At 48.8% G+C, this 10,904-nt stretch overlaps 1 long non-coding RNA gene across 2 annotated transcripts in view; it reads right to left on the reverse strand.

The window, feature by feature from the left end:
• Window positions 1-8,754: 8,754 nt before the first annotated feature.
• LOC117244895 overlaps window positions 8,755-10,904 on the reverse strand; it is a 3,270-nt gene continuing 1,120 nt past the window's right edge. Inside the window, exons 2-3 of one of the 2 annotated variants that reach the window (XR_004498816.1) lie at window positions 9,771-10,678; window positions 8,755-9,509 (exon numbers count right to left, since the gene is read on the reverse strand). This is a non-coding gene — a long non-coding RNA (uncharacterized LOC117244895). Of the gene's footprint in view, window positions 9,559-9,770; window positions 10,679-10,904 lie in introns of both variants that reach the window. The other variant, XR_004498815.1, reaches the window with a different exon arrangement.

The raw sequence follows: 10,904 nt of genomic DNA on the forward strand, positions 1-10,904 counted from the left end.
CCGGGAGGCAGTGCAGCCCTGCGGCCCAGCTGAGGCCCTGCAAGGCCGCGAGCAGCCGGAGCAGCAGGCCCGGCACGGCCCGGCAGGCCGGGACAGACACCTGGAGCCATCACAAGGGGACACAGCACAGCACTGAACCCTTCAGTGCTCACCACCTCTGCCTTCACACAGTGCTGATCCCACCTGGAAGCAAAAATCAATTGTTCTGCCCTTTAATGCCTGTGCTGGGCACCCACTGACTGGTCAGTACAGTCGGAGCAGCACGGGGCTGAAAACTGAGTCCAGGAACAGCTTTTGGGTTGATATTCAGAAATCAATGCTAGATTTCTATACCCCTTCACTAAGCTTCAGTTATTCTGCTTTCCTCCTTCATTATTAGTATCTGTACTTTTTAATGCTACTCACAGGACTGAAAACGGGCTGTTTGTATGAAATGAAGGGATGGCATTCACAAGAAATTTTATACAAGGGAATTCGGGTACTGCTTTTTCATCTGTTGCTTATTATCAAATTGAAAGTTGTATAAATGGAAACAAATGTCTTATTTGACAATATGTTCATACCCTGAACTGAAAAAAGCAATTCTCTGTAACTTTAGTAAGCAGCAGTATAGCACATGCAGCATTTCTGAACACAAGACAAAGCAGCAGCTCCATAAACATACTGTGTTCATGAAGGCATCAAAAGCCAATAAAATATCTTCCATGTCTGCCTAAAAAGAACATTATTATCAGGACAAGATAACAGGGGTTTTCAAATAAGTCAGTGTTTTGCTTTGATGCTTTCACACTGAAATGTTGTTTTCAAACATGCAGTTCTTTACTGTTTGGCAGGAAGGCAACAATGCTTTTGCTTTTCACTCATTCTGTTCCAAGTGAAGCACCAGGCTCAGAGCTGCTCACCGTGAGCCAGCACAGCGCCTGCTTTGGAGGCAGGACAGGAACCCCCTCACTGAGCACACACAGAACTGGATCTACACACGCTCCCAGACACCTCCACCTCTTCCCTTCTACATTAAAGTTTGTGCTTCAAAGCAATTTAAGAAATCTGAATTTATAACAAGGATTTAAATCCAGCTCACACCTCCCACTGCCAGCTTCTCAATGTCCATCTAGTTCTAGTTCTCATGCAGGTTCCCATTTTTACAAAAATAAGCACAGTTCCTGAATTCTGGATCCAGCAGCAGCTTGCTGGAGTTAGATTTGCCATCCTGGTGGAACAGAGAAGGAGACAGAAACAGCAGAGAAGGAACCCGAGGGACCAGCCAACAGGAATCTTACACACAGTAAAAGCAGTAAATTTTAAAAAATAATTGATAAAATTGAAGCCCAAGGCAGTCACCTGGGAAGGGGAATGATCCCCTGAAAGACCATAAACAGGAAAGACACCATTTGGGAAGTGTTTGCAGCAAGAGGGGGCTTGGATTTGTTTACTCAAACATGTCTCTGGCTTTGTGAACACACATATGGACACAAGCAGGAGCACATGGAGGGCAGCTCCTGACTCACACAGATCCCAGGGGTCAGGAGGGCTGTCCAGTCTAAGAGGCCATCACTGGAACGGGTTGTCAGATGTGGGACTGCCCAGACAGACACAGCCTGCACTGCCAGGGCACCTTTGGGGTACTGACACTGCCCAGACAGACACAGCCTGCACTGCCAGGGCACCTTTGGGGTATTGGGACTGCTCAGACAGACACAGCCTGCACTGCCAGGACACCTTTGGGGCACTGACACTGCCCTGCTGCCCTCCAGCCTCCTGGGTGATGCAGCCGTGCTGCACAGCTCCACGCTGCTCTCACTGCTCCCACTTCTGTCTCCAAAATTAGGGAAAAAGGAAAGCAAGGATGGGGATTCCCATGTGCTGGGAAGACTCTGATGTTGCTGCTAAGCAGATAAAGCCACAGGACCAGGACTAGCAGAAAGGAACCATTTACACTTGATCTAACATTTAATAAAGCAAATATGCAGCAGTATTGGGACTCCCATTGACAAGGAGATAATGACACGACTTGTGCTGAATGAGCACAGTATCCTAGGGAAATGAGCCCCTCAGGTGTACTTTGTGTTTCCCCTCACAGATCTCTCCCCAAAGCTGTTCTCCCAGCCCTGCAGGAGCAGTGCCCCACACTCACCTCCCTGCTGGGCCCTGCCAAAGGCTCTCCCTTGCATAAGCAGGTCCTGCTGCACTAAACAAAAACCCAACTGTTGCCCAGACCTCATTTCTACAAAGCTTTTCCTTTCATTTTGTAAGCAGAAAATCACTTTCTTAATTTGTTCCTTTTGTGAATAGGAGAGGGAAAGGAAACAACCAGGGGTGATTCTCACCAGCTGCTGGAAACACCAACACAAAAGACCCCAGGGACATTTCTTTATGCAAGAGGAGGTTTGGCCAAAGTGCCTCAGGTACTTGGCCTGGGTATTTGTTAGAGAAAGGTTCAGCTAAAACCGTTGTGTACCAGGTCCCCATCCCTGAGGCCATCCCTGCAGCAGTGCCAGGAGGATGGATTTAAACTCTTCCTATTCCCACTGGAAAAGTGGGGGCTTGGCCAGGGTAAGTTACACAGCCCAGCTGGGTATAAAATCACCTCGCTGGTCTTTGGAAGCTCTGGAGAACCAGGGGCCCATCCCACCTGTGCCGACAGTGTGTGACAATGTGTGACAGCAGCCAGAAATAGCACTGCCTTTGTGGGAGTGCTCTGGGGGAGCCTGGGCTGTTTCCCTGCCTCTGGGGGCTGGTTCAGCAGCAGCTCTGGGCTGGATCCTGCTGCCTGCTCCTACCCTGCAGTAGGAATTGCACTCCAAAGCACCAGAACTCGAGCAGTAGCCACGTGTCCAACGCACCTCACATGTGCAGTGCAGTCAGAACTGGCAAACCTGCAGGTTTCATCTTGTTTCCACAAAGATCATAGTGAAAGGCTGGCTCTCAGTAAATGCATTTTTACTCACACCAATATTCTAGTTTTCATTCTCTCAGTGTGTAACAAAATCAGTCATTTGGCTAAAATCAAACACAAAACTGCAAACTGGAACTCACAATATCTTCATTTGGGGAGGCGTTTTCTCCCCCTGCTTCTGTTTCTCACAGCCATTCTCAGCCAGGCCCAGGCATCCTGAAGCAAAGTTCTCCCAGCATCTGTGGCCAGGCTGGGGCTGAGGAGCCCTGGGGACCCCAGGGAGACCCAGGCCACAGAGCTTTGAGCAAGCTGCAGTCACCAGAGCACGCTGGCTGCTCAAAGCAACAGTGACACAGCCATCAGGAGCACAGACACACCAGGGGACACAGAGTGGTGCTGAACAGCTCCTCAGAAGAGCTGAATGTCCCTGGTCACACCAGACACCACCAGTGTGTTTTCTCAAATCACCCTGCCAAGAGTTTGGGGTCGTGGCTCACCTCTGACTGCTCAGAGCTGAGCCAACAGAAACCCCTCCTGGAGCAATCTCACCAGGTAAGGTCTAAGAATGAGAGCTCAAGCCAGGACCACATACAGCTCCTTCATCTTTCAGTCCACCAAAGCTGTACAAAACTAGGAGAAAATATTGCAGAAATACTTGGTTGATGTTAAAATTGAAACTGTTTAAAACCAAAGCAGAAAATCTATGACTTCAGTAGATGAGGGGGAAAACCCCTCTGAGTCCTGTCCTGTCCATACACTCTCTCCTTACCAGGATCAGGTGAGCAACACATCTGTGATGAGTGCAGGGTTTGTTCTTCACTCTCAGTGAGTTCTTAGAATGGACACACAGGGTTTGGCCTCACAAGCATTCTGAGAAATGTTGCAATGTCAAATACTTCTAATAAGCATCAAGGACGTGAATTTGCAAAGACTGATTGTTAGCATTTATGAGCTGGAGGTTCATTACAGAGAGTTTTATGAATCTTTAAAGCACCTGCAGTGCCCAGCAGGTAGCAGTGCTGCTGCAGCATCCTGCTCAGTCTCCAGTAAAAGACTCAAGATGCTCAAGTGGCAGCTGATATTCCAACCTGACAGGTGGGGGTCAGCCTCTTCTCCCAGGCAACAAGTGACAGGATTTGGGGAAATGGGCTGAAGTTGTGCTGGAAAGGTTCAGGCTGGACATCAGGGGGCATTTCTGCACTGAATGGGTTGTTAAACATTGGCAGGGGCTGCCCAGGGTGGTTTGGAGTCTCCATCCCTGGAGGAATCCAAGGAATGACTGCATGTGGCACTCAGTGCTCTGGGCTGGGGACAAGGTGGGGATTGGCCAAAGGTTGCACTTTATGGTCTTAGAGTTCTTTTCCAGGCTCAGTGACTCTGTGATTCTGAAGCAACTGCAGTGGATTTGCAATGAAACAACCAAGTCCCTGAGGCTCATCTCTGCTGCAGCTCAGGTTTCCCCATTCTGCAGAGCAAGTCCCAGTGCTCCCAGTGGGTGATTTGAAGTGAAAACCATCTACAATTATAACTCACTAAAACCTTTAAAAACCCATTTCTGTCTTTAATAATAATAATGCAAGCTAAGCAAATAGCTCTCAAACCACTTCTCTAAATAGAAAATCAGCTCCAAGACCGTGTTTTGCCTGTGGGAAGGTGAAGGGATGGAAAGTGACTCATGGCTTTGCACAGTCCAAGGGACAGAAGCAAACCTGACTGCTGGTGCCTGCAGCCTCCCTGGCAAGTCTCCCTTTGTGGCCCCATCACTTACAAAAACACTTTGGAAAGCGCATCCTGTCATTTTCTCGTGTGTAAAACCATTAAAAAGCTGCAAGAAAATCCACAGCCTTTGCCAACAACCAACAGAGCCAAGGAAAAAAATTAGAATATTTAGACAACTGAGATATCTGGGATTTGACCATGGACCAAAAGGGTTGACCAAAACTTCATAGAAACAGCCTCAGAATGTGAATGGTGTCAGATTAAAAACCCACAGCCCTCACTTTTTAAACAATCCCAGCAATCAGCAGCCAGTGCTTCTTGCCCCTGCCCATCTCAGCCTGGTGGCCTTGGCAACCTTCTCGAGACATTTATCTGAGCCACAACACCCAGTTCTCCCCAGCCTGCACCCTGGGTTCCCACTGCTGTGGGAGCAGGAGCTGCATGGACACAAGGAAAAGGGACAATTTTACAGCAAAAAGGATATTTTTAAAATGATAACATGCATTACAGAAGATTTAGCTTCTACAAAACAGAAAAATCAACTTCAGGAGGAGGTTGACTTCAGGCCACAAAGAGGCAAATATAAAATTATCAATATCTGTATTTGAGTGGAAACTCTGAGTTCCTGAGAAATTTCATTCCTGCTGTAATCCTGCTCCAAGCAGGAACTTTCACTGTCAGCCCTGCTGTAATCCTGCCACAACCAGAAACTTTTATGGTTTTTCCATGGGCTGCATTCTTTCTGGCTAGAAACAGATTCTGCCTTTGGCTCCCTGGGCCAGTTTATCCCAGAGATGCTCCCAAGCCAGCGCTGGCTCTGCAGGAGCAGAGCTGTGAGTGAAGGGGTGAAACGTGGCTGAATTCCCCACCCAAGTGACCTCCCCGTGCCCAGGAGGGGACCTGGCCCCGGGCAGGGCTGGTTCCCCTGGGACAGGAGCCACAGATCCCAGCAGGGAGCAGCTGCAGCAGCCTGGCTCCTGCAGGGAGGGGAAAACTCCGCTGCTCCCACGGCCCAAGAGAGACAGACCAGGGGTGTCTGAGCCCTCCCTGTCACCTGAGGGGCGCCTCAGCGGGGTCAGCACTGCCTGGTCACGTCTTCAGGAGACAGAAATGAGAGCTGGACCCCAGGCAGCTGTCCAAGCCAAGGAAATTACTGTCTGTGGGAATGAGCCCACGAGTTAGGCATCTTATTCAGGCTCTATGGCTTGGTCTTGAAATAAAAGTATTTCAAAAACTGCACCTGAAATGTGTCACAGCCTCCTAATGACACCTGTGAGAAATTTAAACACAAGTTGATGTTGCAGGTGGAAAAGGCTCCCTCCTTCCATCCACTCCCCCAGCTCAGGAAGGAAAAACTTCCTGGAATATTCTGGCTTTACCTCCACAGTGCAAGGGGAGGGTGGTGGGGCGTGCACAGAGCCCCAGGAAATGCCCATGCTAAGGGCACCTGATGCTCACTGCCATGGCCAGGATGCTGCACGTGTGGTAGTGACCACAGGAAGGAAATACAGCTAAAAACTCTCAGGAAACTACAAAGAAAAACCATTTGATATCCAAGGAAGTAGAGAGAATCATCATGAGGGAGCATCAATGAGTCAAACTGCTCAGTGCAGTGGCTCAACAGCTGAAAGTGTGTTATGTCCAGCAGTCCTTGACTCCCTGCTGACTGCTATGTCCATGCCTTGTTTTGGTTTTAACACAAAATTACAGCTCATCATACTGGTGAATAGAAAAATAGCAAAGAACAGTGTGTACATCCAGAAAGACAGAGAAAATCTCCACATCCCCTGTCAAGCCAGGCCAGAAAGGAAATGAATGCTAAACATCCCCTCTGTAACAAAGGTAAAACATTCCCTGTATGGAGCACCAGAGCTGCTGACCACAGGACTGCAGGAAGAGACCTGAGAAGCTTTTTGGGTGCAAACCCCTCTCAGTTGTGTGTCCAGTCTCAGAGGCTGCTCTGGCAGTCACACACAGCAGCAGAACTTTGCACATTCCCTCAACACCCTGCTCTAGGGAAGGTGTTCATGCTTAGTTTTATGTGTCACTCCTGCACTCCTGCTGCTGAAAGCACATTTTGCTGAGGTGACTGCTCCTCTCAAAGCCATATAGATAAATTTTATTGTCTTTTTAATGCATGGAATAAAATTGTTAAAGCTGTTGCACACACACACTGCTGTGCTGGTTTTGGCTGGGGTTTAAACCACAACAAGTGCTTATCTCAGTATCAGGATAGACAAATCACACTGGCTCAGCATCACACTGCAGGACCTGCAGGAAGGGTTCTGCCCCCAAATTTGTTTTATTACAAATTTATTACAGACATGTGCTGCTAATATCAGTACTTCCCATGCTTCAAAAAATCATTTATCCATACGACATGAGGGTTTTGTCTCTGAGCATTTCTGCCCACCATAAATTATGGTGTACTTTATCATAATCATGCCATTATGACAACCTGGTTGCCATTTGAGGCTCGCCTGGGACACCCAGCAGGGGGGTTAAGCCCTTGTGCAGATCTGGGAGGTGGCAGCTCTGGGAACTCGTGCAAGAAACCTGCATGGCCCCAGTCAGGAGAAACCAGGGGAGCAGAGCTGTGAGACAAGGGTACAAGAGCTCTGTAAGGCTTCTCCAGCTGAGCAGCACTGATGGCATTGCTAGATATGTTTAGCTTCATTTATACCCTCAAATACATGCAGACACATTCAGCCTCTCGAGCCAGCAAGCACTCACATAAACATCTGAAGTGGGGAAAAAATAATGGAGTGCTGGCAGAAAGTGAGCCAAATGTGTTTGTCAGAGGCACTTGGATTTGCAAAACCCAGCCCTGTACAGCCAATTCAATCTCTGGAAATCAGTGGGAGTTTACCCATGTCATCACTGGATCAGAATTTGGCCCCTCATCCCTGCTTACCACGACCTAGAAATTAAACCCAGCTCGTACACAACCAACCAGGTATTTTCTACACGTAGTCACAAGGGGAGCCTTGCCAGCAGGAGCTCAGTGAGCCCTGTGGCACTCTTAGCTTGGTTTATACTTCAACCAGCATTTCCAGGGGCAAATCCAGCAGGAGACCATCCATAGAAGAATGCCAGGTGGAGCAGAGGCTCAGCACGGGGAAAGTGTCAGATGTTTCAGCAACAAAGAAAACTCCAGCTCCATATTTGTACACAACTCTCCAAAGCATCTGCACTTAAAAGATTTGAGCTATGTGGCCTCTCTGCCAGATGTTTCTTGTTCTTTTAGTATCAGAGGTGGATAGAGGGAGCAGAGTGCAGCTCCTGGGCCAGAGCAGCCCATGGAAGCCGCCTGCCTGGAGCTCAGAGCCTGGCACAGCCTGGCAGCCGTGGATGTCCCCATTGCCACAGGCATTTTCCCTCTGCCTGGAAAGCTGCAGCAGGAGCCCAGTGATGGTCCTGGCAAGGCACTGGTGGGATGTGCAAACATCCAGCCCCACGAGCACACACAGACATGGGAAAGCAGCTGAGGGTGTGGAGGGACCCCCTGGTACCTCAGGGCTGTCTGAGCCAGCAGCTCCTCACTTTGTTCCTGATCCCTTCTTGTCCCTGATCCCCCCTTTTGTCCCTGATCCCCCCTTTTGTCCCTGATCCCCCCTTTTGTCCCTGATCCCCCCTTTTGTCCCTGATCCCCCCCTTGTCCCTGATCCCCCCCTTGTCCTGATCCCCCCTTTTGTCCCTGATCCCCCCCCTTGTCCTGATCCCCCCTTCCTTGTCCCTGATCCCCCCCCTTGTCTCTGATCCCCCCACTGCTCCTACCCTGGAGCCAGGCTGCAGGAATTGCAGCTCCCAGTGGGAATCTCACAGATACTTGGTACTGCTCTGGGTCTGACAAGGACTAAACTGGAATAAAATGTTATTTTCACTTACACATCGTGCCCTCACACCATCAGTGGGGCACAGAAGTCACCAGCTTTGCCCAACACACATCATGTTAATCTCAGGACTGTAAAACCCTTCTGGGGAAGTCACTCTGGACCTCACATTGGTGAGGTGGTGCACATTCAGCAAAACCTGAACAAAGCCAAAGGCTTTCTGCTAAACACACAGGAGATAAAACAGAGGCCAAGAGCATGTGAATTTACAGCTAAGTACTCCCAGGCAGTCACTCTGGTCTTGGCTAATTTCAACATCAGAAAATGTTTTTCCAGGAAGGACTCAGAAATTAGCTGAGTCTTTTAGAAAAGGGAAGAAGCCAAGCTGCCCTTTTTCATCCTTACAGTGAAAAAGGAATTCTGAAAGTCCTTTTCTAGAAAAGGAAAGACTGCATTTAGTTCAAATGCTGGAGGTCCAGCTGTGGGTGCCTCCATCTCTTGACTGGGACATGTCCCTTCCTCGGCTGCTGGCAGGGCACTGTCTGTGCTGAAGGAAGGTCAGCATTGCCTTGGGGCCATCAAATGTTCCATCACTGCAGGGAGCTGCTCCTCGGACACAGCACAGGGAAAGAGAGGTGCTTTAGAACCTCCCACTCACTCCTTCCAACAGGTAACCAGTGCCTGCTCCTCTGCTGGGAAACAAAGCAAAAAATGTGCACAATGTTTGCAAATTCAGAAGAAAACCTTCCATCATTAAGTACAACATTTACTGCAAATAAATCCAGTGTTTAGAGTTGTTTTCCAAGTGCTTTGCACATAAACAAGGCTTTATTAACATGCTGGCAGAGGTTTAAAAACTGTTTAATTGCACAAGTCCCTGCTGGCTCAGGGCTGGCAGGGACAATTCAGCAGGACAAACCAGCTGGACTTCGATCTAAACCAGCTTCTGGCCACAGGGTTCCAGCTCAGAACTCCAGCTCCAGCCCAGGTCACAGCACCTTGCAGAGCTGAGCTTCCTTGGGAAATCATTTCTGCACACATCTTGACAAGTACCTTCAGCCCTGAGACAGCATGGAGAAAAAAAGGCATTTTCTCTTCATATCAAAAATGCTGGAAAAGAGGAAATTGAGGCAAATGTTGTAGAAATAAGAACAACATTGCTGGGGTTTGTGAACAGAGCTGCTGAATGTGTGGCTTGAGAACTGCTGAAAGAATTAAGGGCACATTCCTTTCAGCTTGATTCAACAATTTTCTTTATGTAAAAAATGCAGCATTAAGCTGACTGCTGTGGAAAATTTAGCAGTTTTTTAGCAGAGACTTACCAGCTTTAGACAGAAAGCTCTCAGCCTGCATTCAGAACTTGCTGTAGTTTTACCCAAGACCAGCATGAAAGTCTTTATTGATCTGATTATTTCCTATTGCGAAATTCAGCCACTCAAAACCTGTCACGTCCCAATGAACATAAAGGGGTTTTGTACAGCACTGATGTCTTGTACCCACAGCAGCAATGTGTCATACCCACAGCCTCTCCAAGATCAGAGATTTTTCCTGCTGCAGCAATAGGAGTCAGCCATGCTTTTTGACCTGTATTCAATTAAAGACTCAGTAAGACAGTCAAAGTTTGAGATTCCTAATGCAGCACATTTCATTTCCGGATGCAAGCCAAGGAACAAACAGAGAAGAACATTTATTTTAGCGGCTGTCGAGCTGTTTCCAAGTGCTCTGTATCCCACATCCCTCCCAGGATAAATAAAACCAGATCATGCTGGGCTGAACTGAGGGATCCCAAATCCCGGCTCCTCGCAGAGGATCCCGGCTTGCCCAGGTGTCCCAGGGGACCCTGCAGCATCTCCTGCCCTGGAAATGGCAGGCAGGGCTGCAGGTGAGGAGCCCCCAGCCTGGCACCGGTGTCCCAGCACTGCCCCTTCCCTGTGCTCCCCAAAACCATGGAATTTGCACTCAGAGCTGTGCCAACAGCAACAGGGAGGCTGGAAACTGGAGAAAGATGGAGGGCGAAGAAATGGAGGTTTATTGTATTTTGATATGTACAAAAGCATCGGATTTCCTCAGCACAGCAGATATTCCATAGGAGGCTTTCATGGAAGGAAGCTGTGTTTTGGAACAGCGTGCAGCATTCATCCCTGGAGAGTTTATTACACTCAGTAATGGAAAGGACATTCCACCCAACAACGGCTCCGACACAAAGCAACGTCCAGCAAAGTCTGAAACGCTGTCCAAAACAAATGGGACATGAGAGCAGTGCCCCAGGGCACCAGTGGGGAAATGCTCTGCCCCTCACCAGCCCCTTCTTGCTTTACACTACCCCCAACAGAAAGGTTTTGTTTCATCCAGCACTGCTGAAGGGTGCCCAGCCTCATCCCTCCAGCTCAGGGTCAGCAGGATGTGCCAGCAGGGCTGCTCAGCAATGGCATTTCCTCCCCATTTCCTCCCATTTC

This window comes from Parus major, chromosome 9 (assembly GCF_001522545.3).
Source record: "Parus major isolate Abel chromosome 9, Parus_major1.1, whole genome shotgun sequence".
NCBI classification, from domain to species: domain Eukaryota; kingdom Metazoa; phylum Chordata; class Aves; order Passeriformes; family Paridae; genus Parus; species Parus major.